The 11,046-nt window shown below is 34.5% G+C and overlaps 1 pseudogene; it reads left to right on the top strand.

Moving 5' to 3' along the window:
* Positions 1–1,794: 1,794 nt before the first annotated feature.
* On the top strand, positions 1,795–2,306 carry LOC131813594 (DNA dC->dU-editing enzyme APOBEC-3H-like; annotated as a pseudogene).
* Positions 2,307–11,046: the final 8,740 nt, after the last annotated feature.

Below are 11,046 nucleotides of genomic sequence, written 5' to 3'. Positions count from 1 at the left end.
ATGTTGAAAATAGAACTGCCCTATGACCTAGCAATTGCACTATTGGGTATTTACCCTAAAGATACAAATGTAGTGATCCAAAGGGACACATGCACCCGAATGTTTATAGCAGCAATGTCCACAATAGCCAAACTATGGAAAGAACCTAGATGTCCATCAACAGATGAATGGATCAAGAAGATGTGGTATATATACACAATGGAATACTATGCAGCCATCAAAAGAAATGAAATCTTGCCATTTGCAACAACATGGATGGAACTAGAGCGTATCATGCTTAGCGAAATAAGTCAAGCAGAGAAAGACAACTATCATATGATCTCCCTGATATGAGGAAGTGGTGATGCAACATGGAGGCTTAAGTGGGTAGAAGAAGAATAAATGAAACAAGATGGGATTGGGAGGGAGACAAACCATAAGTGACTCTTAATCTCACAAAACAAACTGAGGGTTGCCGGGGGGAGGGGGTTTGGGAGAAGGGGGAGGGATTATGGACATTGGGGAGGGTATGTGATTTGGTGAGTGCTGTGAAGTGTGTAAACCTGGTGATTCACAGACCTGTACCCCTGGGGATAAAAATATATGTTTATAAAAAATAAAAAATTAAAAAAAAAAATAAAACCTTTATCGAAATATTAAAAACTCTCTTATCATTAGTTATATATTTATAGGGAATGAAGAAATGGTAAAATTAATATTTACTTAGAACAGGCTATATTAAAATGTTCAAAACATTGACAACTAAAGCGTTTTGTTTCTTTGGGAAAAAAAAAAACAACCTCCTAAAAAGTAGATCGAATAGTGTTTGTTTTCCCATCTCTGTTCATGATACTTATGATATGGAACAATCGATGCCTTGTTGAATTGTCATTCTTCCTTTTAAGTTTAGGTCAGCTTTTGATGTTTTATCTTTTGTACCTTCAATGCCATGAAACATCTTCAATGTTATGAAACACCTCTAAGAATTTTATCAACATGAAATTGACTCTCTAGTATTACTTCCTCTGGCATATTTCATCACAATCACCTTCCTCATTTATGCTAAGCTCACCTTCGCTAATGTCCTCTGGCTCCATATCTTGAGTCTCCCACAGAGGCCAGTACCCACATTCCCATACTATCACACGATCACACCCTATTTCATTCTTGAGGGTATCACTTCTGTTTCTTTGCAGCACCATCATCTTTACTGGTCTAACCAAATTACTGTAAGAGTCATGTTTACTTTAGCTGTTCAGTGGAGCACGATTCTCCCCCCCCCCCCAAATAAAGAGTTGGCTTTATTTCTTCCAAAGAAACTAATCTTAAGCTTCAAATTTCAAAGAATAATTAAGTCTCAAATGTAAATCTTTAATAGTCTAAAGTTAAAGGTGATATGTACTTTTTATTTTGGTATTTATGATTAAATGTATGAATTTAGAAGCTTATAAGCAAGATGTCAACATAAGAGTGAGCTTTATTTAATTCCTCCCTCTTCCTTTTTACAATCTGACAGAAGTGTTCAAGAGAGATAAAAATAAAAATAAAATGTGGCAGAGGGGTCTTAATGCTTAACAAAAGCATTGAGGGCCTCCATGGAGGTGGCCTTGTAGGTCACTCTCAGTTTGCGGCTTTTCTAAAGCAAGGCCATTTAGAATGGAGGAGTCCTCGTGCCCCATCAAAGGGCAGGGCTGGGACAAGGCAACTGAGGACAGGCAGCTGCATAGGGATTGCCAGGGTCAGAACCACAATGATTCCACTAAAAGAAGTATTTACTGTCAGTCTGGCAGCCGGAATCAGGTCACAACACCGTAAATGGAGAAAGATCTCCTCATACTACCAGCTGAAGCTAGCGAAGGCCCTATAATTGCTGAAGACTGCCTTCAAAACAAGAAAAAGCACCATGGAAAAATTTGGTTTATTGACAAGATCAAGTTACTGCAAGTAGACTGATCCCAGAGATTTGAAATTCCCTGCTGTGTCACAGGGAGCCCCTGCCCCACCTGTACCTGAGAACTCGTTGCCTTTGTCAAAGATGGTCCTCAGCTCAGCTTTCAGAACTTTGTCTCCTGCCCGCACTTCCGCTGGCACTGGAAGTATCAGCAGACGCTGAGACATATGCAGACATCGAGTATCTCAGGGGCCGTCCTGAGCTGCCTGGAGTTTGAGGACTTGTAGGGGGAAGTTTGTAAACATCCAAGACAGGCCTTTCCTGCCCTGGGACCACCTGGAACACTATAATAAAAGCATGAAACTAATGGCTCAGGAGGATTCTGATGTCCCTGAATGATTTAGAGAATGATTTTGGAAATTTGAAACTTGGATGACTATCAATCCTCCCAAACCACGCCTGGTTAGGAAGCGACTCAAGAGGGCTATTCCTAGAGCATCTCAATTCTTCATAAACTGCTGACTCTTAGGAGAAAGTTGTGAGCGCCCCAGGCACACCTGACCCTTGCCAGAAAAACTTTCTTCCTCCTTCATTCTTTTGTTTTCTTTTTTAAGTGGGTATATATTTTTATTTTTATTTTTTTTAAGATTTTATTTGTTCGTCAGAGACAGAGAGACAGAAAGAGCACAAGAAGCAGGAGCAGCAGGCAGAGGGAGAAACAAGCTCCCTGCTGAGCAGACAGCACCATAAGGGACTCTATCCCAGGATGCCAGGATCATGACCTGAGCCAGAGGCAGATGTTAACGAACTGAGCACCCAGGCATCCCAGGTATATATTTTTATAATTGAAAAAATTAAAATAAGTCTTAAGTCTGTAAAAAAACCCAAAATAACTAAGATAAAGCATATTGTACAAAATTCACACATGTAATTTTTTAAGATACATGACAGATCATTGCAGATTGAAGGGAATCACTAAGTACGAGCTCCCCCCCTACAGATGGCAAGAAAGTTGTGAGACGTTACAAGAGGTAGAAAAAGGAACTTGTGACAAATCTCAAAGCATCAAATAAACTGTAGGGGTGAGGTCAAAGCTAATAACTTGTCACAGGGCTGAGTGCAATTTCTGACATTTAGTAATGAATTTTAAATTCAAAGGCTGTGGCAGCAATGCTCTAAGGTCAAACACTGGTGACACAGTCACTCCACAGTAACTCTCCGTGGAGGTGAAACATCACTTCAGCATTGGGGAAAGATTCTGAAATCAGGCAAATTCTTTGGTTCTGGGGAGGAAAGACTAGAAGAAAAGAGATGGCCAACAATATGAAAAGTGAAAATCATTCTACTTGAAGCCACCTTTGCTCAAGAGAGAACAATACTTAGATTTAAAAGTCTTCAATATACTCAAGAAAATATTTGAAGCAGTGAAATTTAAGTATCTGCAAATTTGGTTATGAAAATTAGAATGAAGGACTCACTCACTAGCACAGCTGGGGAAAAAGCAAGCACTGCTCTCTTTTTCAGTGTTTAAAAACGATAGACAACTTTCATGAAATATATTCTGGCAATGACATTTTTAGAGTTTAGTTCTAACAATTCAAATGCTGATCATGCTCCTCCTGAAGCTTCAGAGTAAAGGGGCAGAATATTTCTGAAGCTAGATGATTCACAGGGGCATGATGGAGGTGACTCCCTCATGTTCACCCTTTCTGTAACGAGCCAGAATGTTTGCAATATGCTCTACCACACATTTATGCAAAGGTCTAGGGGAAATTGCTACAATTCTACTTGCACAACAGGATACTAGTTCCCATCATAGAGAGCTCAGATTCCTTCAATAAGGATGATGCTTTTGCGTTTTTGACGTGGAGGTCACCACTGATGGTGTGACATGGCTGGATACAACACTGTTTGTGGCTAAACCTTCGGGACAGAATCAGATTTTGGTTCTTGACTTTTTGTATTTGTCAAAAAAACCATGAATTTCTTTGTTCTGTATGAAAGGAAGCCTTTATATGTTACTGATATTTCCTATGCAAGTATCTGTTTATAATGTTCATTGTTAAGTTGAATTAGATAAAATATGAATAAGAAGTAATTTATATTGGATTTTTCTTAAACCCAAGTTCTCATTGACAGATTCACCTAAAAATAATAATTGATTAGATGACAGTGATAAAGGACATGTATATGCATTCTCTGAATCCTTTCTGCTTATAATAGGTCATTCTGCTTTTTAAAAACATGCCATCTATTAACACTTTATGGTCTTTCTGCTTTAGGATTCATCAGAAGCAACTGATCAGAGTTTCTATGACTGAATTTATATTCCCTAAAGACTATCTTCTTGCTGAGATTAAATCAGGTATCCCCCCTGCACAATTATTTTTGTCACCCACAATTTATGATTTCTAAAAACAGGTATATGAATAGGATACCACTGTTAACTCTTATAGATAATTGAGAGAAATAGACTAGCAAGAAAATATTTCATAATTATTTACTGTACCACATATAGTGTGGGTAACAAATATTTTATTATAATAAATTAAGATTTTTAACATAAAATCAACATTCTTGCAAAATATCAATAATTACTGATATAATATTAGTATTATATTAGTAAAATAATATTTATTTTTTATTATGTTTATTATATTATTTATTTTATTTATTAAATAATAAATTTATTAAATAAATGTTATTAAAATATTTAAAAATAAATATTCACTATTATTAAAGAAAATACATAATTCTTATAAGAAATATTTCTTATAACATTTAATAATTTATATGTTTTTTTTTTTTAAGATTTTATTTATTTATTTGACAGAGATCACAAGTAGGCAGAGAGGCAGGCAGAGAGAGAGAGGGAAGCAGGCTCCCTGCTGAGCAGAGAGCCCGATGCGGGACTCGATCCCAGGACCCTGAGATCATGACCTGAGCCGAAGGCAGCGGCTTAACCCACTGAGCCACCCAGGCGCCCATAACATTTAATAATTTAAACCCAAGCAAAACAAGAGTTAAATATCTGAGAAGATATAAATGGTTAGAATCAGAAGTAAGGAGCAGTAATGTTACTAATTCTTTCAAGTTATTTTTATGTTTGTAGTATTTTTCAATCATTATTATAATGGAATTTTGGGGGAACTGAAAAAACACTAATTGTGAGTTTATCTGGAAGAGTAAATAATTAAAAATAAAGTTTACTTTTTTGAAACACAATGAAAGAACATTTGGATTAAGTAGCAAACTGTATTTAAGACTATAACATTTAGGGATGCCTGGGTGGCTCAGTTGGTTAAGCAGCTCAGGTCATGATTCCAGCGTCCTGGGATCGAGTCCCACATCGGGCTCCTTGCTCCGCAGGGAGCCTGCTTCTCCCTCTGCCTCTGCCTGCCATTCTGTCCGCCTGTGCTCGCTCTCTCTCCCTCTCTCTCTGATAAATAAATAAATTAAAAAAAAAAAGACTATAACCTTTAGAATACATAATAGGCATTTGTGTATAAATAAATTATATCAAATAAGTGACTTCCAAATACAAAATATTAATGTGTGTATATTTATATAATTTATAATTTAATAATTATAATAAAGTCATTCAAGAGCTTTTGCAAAAAATTAAAAATAAGAATATTACTAGTGACCTGAAATCAATAATAAAGAATGAGAAGTCTTCAGTAAAGCAAATTTAGTCAGTAAGTAAATACACAGAAACATTTGACACTGAATTAAAAAGTAGAAAAAAAAAGTAGAAAGTACACATTAAATAGCATTCTACCAATCAAAATCATAAAGTTTCAAAAAGATGATTCAAAATATCAATGGTTTCAAAGTGAGTTTTAACAGTGAACATTAATATAGATTGATACAATAATTGTAATATTACGATCTAGTAACATCTAGTAACATATAGTAATAAATTTTGACGTATTTTAGAAGTCATATTTGTGAACCACCTAATGATTGACACTTACATAGTAATTATATAGCAAAATTTCCTTTTTACAGAAACTCTGTAAAATGATGAATAATACACTGACAATGTTTGTTTGACCAAATCATTTTAGATTTACTCGAGTTTTACATCTTGAAATTGTGTATACTTTACGGTGGAGATTATTACTATTGTATTTTACAAATGTCCTTGCAGTTGTAAAGACTGTCTTTTAGTTATTCACCATTCTTCTTTTTTCTCTCATAAACAAACACCCATGTGGAGTTAAGGCTTCTGATTTTCCTTCCGTGCTCTCTGCAACAATGTTACTGCATTTCTATCTCACATAGCATTTACCAGTACTACACATTGTGTTCAAGAGGTTGGTTAGGAAAACAGATTACAGCAACCTTCGGGTTCTGCAAGGTTAAGTGATTTGACCTTGGTCACAAGAAATATAAATGAGGTACTAAGAACAGTATCTGGCTAACATAAGGAGCTTATTTTAAATCTATTCTTCCATGTTAGTTTCTAAATCAGAATTTCTGCCTTATAAACGAAAGGGAAAATAAGCAAAGGGGTAACTTGAATTAAAATTTGCATTAATTTAATTCTGTTGTCTTATATATTTCAATTTTTCAAAATGATATAGTTCTTATGCTTTAGTGAAATAAAATGAATTCTGGACAATGTCATTCAAGAAGTGTTTATGCAGGTGGATGACTGAGAAACAATTATTTGAGAACCATAGTAGATTAAGCCCCTTAGTTGAAAGAGTCCGAAATCTTGATCAAGAAGCAATGCTCAATATTCTCTAGCTCTCAAGAGACAAGATCACCTAGCACAGTACTCCTTAGAGTCTTTTTATTCATTCATTCATTTGTTTGTTCTTTTATTCATTCATTCATTCACTAAGTTATTCATTGTAACAAGATACACTTTAAATTAAAAATTTGGTTTCTGGAAATGAGCTGAGATGAATAAATTTTCAGAGTCACAGAGAAGAGACTATCTGCTGTCCTGGAAGTGAGAAAAAAATGAGGATAGAATGTGTAGTAGTCACTCTTACAAATACTGACTACATTCCTCCTTCAAGGTGTGTTTTTTAGAATCCACTTTGTGATCCAGGGCACATGTATCCAGGATAAATCATACCCACCTCCACAGTCTGTCTCAAGAGGTGACTAAAAAAGAATGACTAATGTCTAAGGAATTTTCAGAAACGTTTTTATGTAAACATACTAGAATGTGATCATAAGTAAGAAAATAATTTCTAGACATTTTCTAAATATATAATTTTCATTTTTCTCTAATAAGGCATCATTGCTCTGCACTGTTTTACAGTGCATACTTTATACTTCCATGACAGAGGCCACGGGGATCTGTAAATAATTTTACTGCCTTATCCAGAGGATAGAAACATGACCTACACAGGTCCAGGCAATGCTTTCTCAAACCAAGTAAGGCAAAAGATAAAGGGATGCTTGGGTTTTCACTTGGGCAAACAGTATTAATGATGGCCTGAAGTTAAGGTGGTATGTTGGCCAGGTTGTTTGTTTCTTCTTCCTTTAACCTACCTTGTTTCCATGGTTTCTGCCAAATTCACTTGCCTGATTCTCTTAGTCTGGTGTTCCAATAAATTCTATTTCTGCTTAAGATAGTCACGGTGAACTTTAATGTCTTGCAATCAAGAACTTTGATAACAACAAAAAATCTTTACTATATAAATAAGTATGGACTTTAGATTTCTCCATAACATTTGTGGATTTTAAAATGGTGTGTGTAGCTTTTATTTTTTTTTCCAAAACCTTATTACTGTTTCTGAGTCATTCAGGCTAACCTTTATCTGTGAACTTACTTTTTAATTTCTATTTTGTAAAGCAGGGAGGCATACATTTGTTATTTCCGTGATCAACCTTTAAGGAGCCAAAGCCTTTTAGCTTCCTACTGTAGCACAAAATAAGATAGAGATGTGAATATCTGTTATTGTGTTAATGCCTTGAGTGCCAGATGGTAAAAAAGGAGACACTTTGTGCAAAAGCCAAAGGATTGAATAGTAAGGACTACAGAGAAGATAGAGAATACTCCACAATTATTTCCACATTTCTCAATCCTATTCCAATTTCAGCTTGATTAAAACACAAAGGAACTGTTGCTATCACAGGGGAATACATTTGTTACTGTGTTATTTATTGTTTTCTTTTCTTCTTCTTTTCCTTCTTTTAAGTAGGCCCCATGGACAGCTTGGAGCCAGTGCAGGGCTTGAACTCACAATGCTGAGATCAAGATGTGATCAAGAGTCAGATGCCTAACTGACTGAGCCACGCAGGTGCCTCCTGTAATGTTTACCCTTAATTAGAAGGGATGTATTCTTAGAGATTTCCTAACTTTATCATGTGAGCTATTTTTTTTTTTTTTTTTGCTGGTTATATTAAACTTCACATCTTAACTTCAGATTTATAATTCAATCCGTGTTTAGCATCCAAAAATCAGAAACAAAAAATTCTTTAAAAAAGAGTTTATAAATTATCTACTATGGTTTGATTAAAAGCACAAGAAAGTGCTGCATGAGAATAGATCATGTTTATTATCTAATTGCAGGAAGGAGCAAGAGAATATGAGTAAACAAAACAATTTTGCATCAGTTTACTGTGACAGATTCAAGGAAATGCCTAAAAAGCAACTAATTTGAATTTAAAACCAAATTCAGCACACATCAGGCAGAAGACAGTCAACATTTTAGAGTTAGGAAAGGAAAACATATCAATGACAATTTAGAGACAATTTTTTCAAGTAATGCCATTGCAGGAAGAGGTATGCCTTCCTTAGTACTTCCTTATCCACATGTGTTTATTAGGAGGATGCTAAAATTTAAGGAAAATATATTACTGATAGAGATGAATATATATGGTACAGGAAGACAATTTGTGGACAAAACAAAGCAAAGATTGAAAATGGAATTTCTCCTTCATGAACTTCCTCTTAAAATAAAATTCTACATTATTAAAGGAGGAGCACATATTTTGGAGGGTTCTTAGTAGTAGTGTTTGTTTTAAGTGCAATGCAATATGTATATTCTAGGACATGTTTAACAGAAATAATCCTTGTAATTATAATTCATCTTTCAACTTGTAATTATTCAGTTTGTAATTCAACTTGTAATTATAATTCATCTTTATGAAAAATTAGAACTTAAATAAGTATTAAAATATTTGTCTATATTTAATGTTTTCATATATTTTAATTGCTTTGATTGCTTTTTAAAATATAAGCTGGGGGTGCCTGTGTGGCTCACTGGGTTAAGCCTCTGCCTTCAGCTCAGGTCATGGTCTCAGGGTCCTGGGATCAAACCCCAAAGGGAGCCTGCTTCCCCCTCTCTCTCTGCATGCCTCTCTGCCTACTTGTGATCTCTCTTTCAAATAAATAAATAAAATCTTTAAAAAAAATAAAAATAAAATATAAGCTGGAAAGCTGACATATTTGATTACTAAAAAAATTTCTAAAATGTTAAATAATCAGTAAGTACTACTAATAATTATTAGTGAACAGAATTTATTATTATGTCAAAACACATACATAACTATATATTGATTTATTAGCCAAATTATAGATACTATTTCAATATTTCTTAATACTTATAAATAAGAATTCTTGTGATAGTTTATCCTAAAAATCTCATATACTCTATCACTTACCAAAGAAATACCTATAATTGTTTTAAAACTTTTATTTTACTTAAAACTTTGATGAGGAGAGACCAGATCATTCCCAACAGTATTGTCTAAATTTTAAAATTGCATAATAAAGTTTTGAGGAGTGATTAACTTTACAGCAACATAACTTAAAGTAGAGGTACACATAATTTTTTTTTGAGGTATACATAATTTTAAGGGAATATTAGAATGCATCCCTCATTTAACTCCATCACTTGAGGTCCATCATGGGGATATACTGGGAAATTAGAAGAAGAATAAACTTTCTTTTCCCAAATACCTTACAAGCTAGTAAAGGGGCAAAGTACACACATGAGGTAGTTAAGTAAAAATATAAGGTACACATACAGAGCTATTTTATGAAGATGATTCTAAGTGCACTTGAAAGCCTTGAAGAAAGACACAATGAAGAGTCTGAGCCTTGAGATAAGTTAAGTTATATTGGGACAGCTGATATAAAGAGAAGAGGCAGCTTGTTCTAGAACAAAGTGAAAAAAAAAATCAAGAGTAGGGAGCAAACTGCATGTGATTTTCTGTTTTTCCCAAAAAAATGAGAATGAGATGCAAGTGTTTTCAAGAAAATTATGATAGAGGTTTTGAAAGTCCCTAAGAACTCTATGTACATAGTATAAAGATCGTCTATGCAGTTATGTTAGAGAGTTGATTAACTCTGATTGTTAGGTGTGTTAATAAGAGGATGATTAAAATAAATTTTAAAAAAGTATATCTACATATATATGTATTAGGTAAAATTAACATTGTTAAAATGATTTTATAATGGGGCTAGAGTACATACAGAAAGTGAGCATTAGAAGAATATTAAAAATAGAGCTACCCTATGACCCAGCAATTGCACTACTGGTTATTTACCCCAAAGATACAGATGTAGTAAAAAGAAGGGCCATATGTACCCAGTTTTCTTGGCAAAAATGTCCACAATAGCCAAACTGTGGAAACAGTCGAGATATGGTCCATATACACAATGGAATATTACTCAGCCATCAGAAAGGATGAATACCCAAGTTTTGCATTGACATGGATGGGACTAGAGGAGATTATGTTAACTGAAATAAGTCAAGCAGAGGAAGTCAATTATCATATGGTTTCACTTATTTGTGGAACATAAAGAATAGCATGGAGGACATTAGGGGGAGGAAGGGAAAAATGAAGGGGGAGGATCCTGGAGGGGAGACAAACCGTGAGAGACTATGGGCACAGAAACAAACTGAGGTTTTAGAAATGAGAAGGATGGGTTGGCCTGTTGATGGGTATTAAGGAAGGCATATGTTGCATAGAGCACTGGGTGTTATACACAAACAATGGATCATGGAACACTACATCAAAAACTATTGTATTGTGTCTAACATAACATAATGATAATAATAATAGAAAAAGAAGAGCATTAAGATCACTATGCTTTTCTAAATTAAACCCTCAAAAAGAAAGGAGGGGATAATATTATTGTGGGTATAAGTGAAATTAGGAGGCATGCTTCACACATTGGATATAGGAACAATATTTTTGTC

Source organism: Mustela lutreola, chromosome 13 (assembly GCF_030435805.1).
Source record: "Mustela lutreola isolate mMusLut2 chromosome 13, mMusLut2.pri, whole genome shotgun sequence".
Taxonomy (NCBI): domain Eukaryota; kingdom Metazoa; phylum Chordata; class Mammalia; order Carnivora; family Mustelidae; genus Mustela; species Mustela lutreola.
The sequence above is the reverse complement of the archived record's forward strand: the minus strand, read 5'-3'. Positions and strand labels throughout refer to the sequence as shown.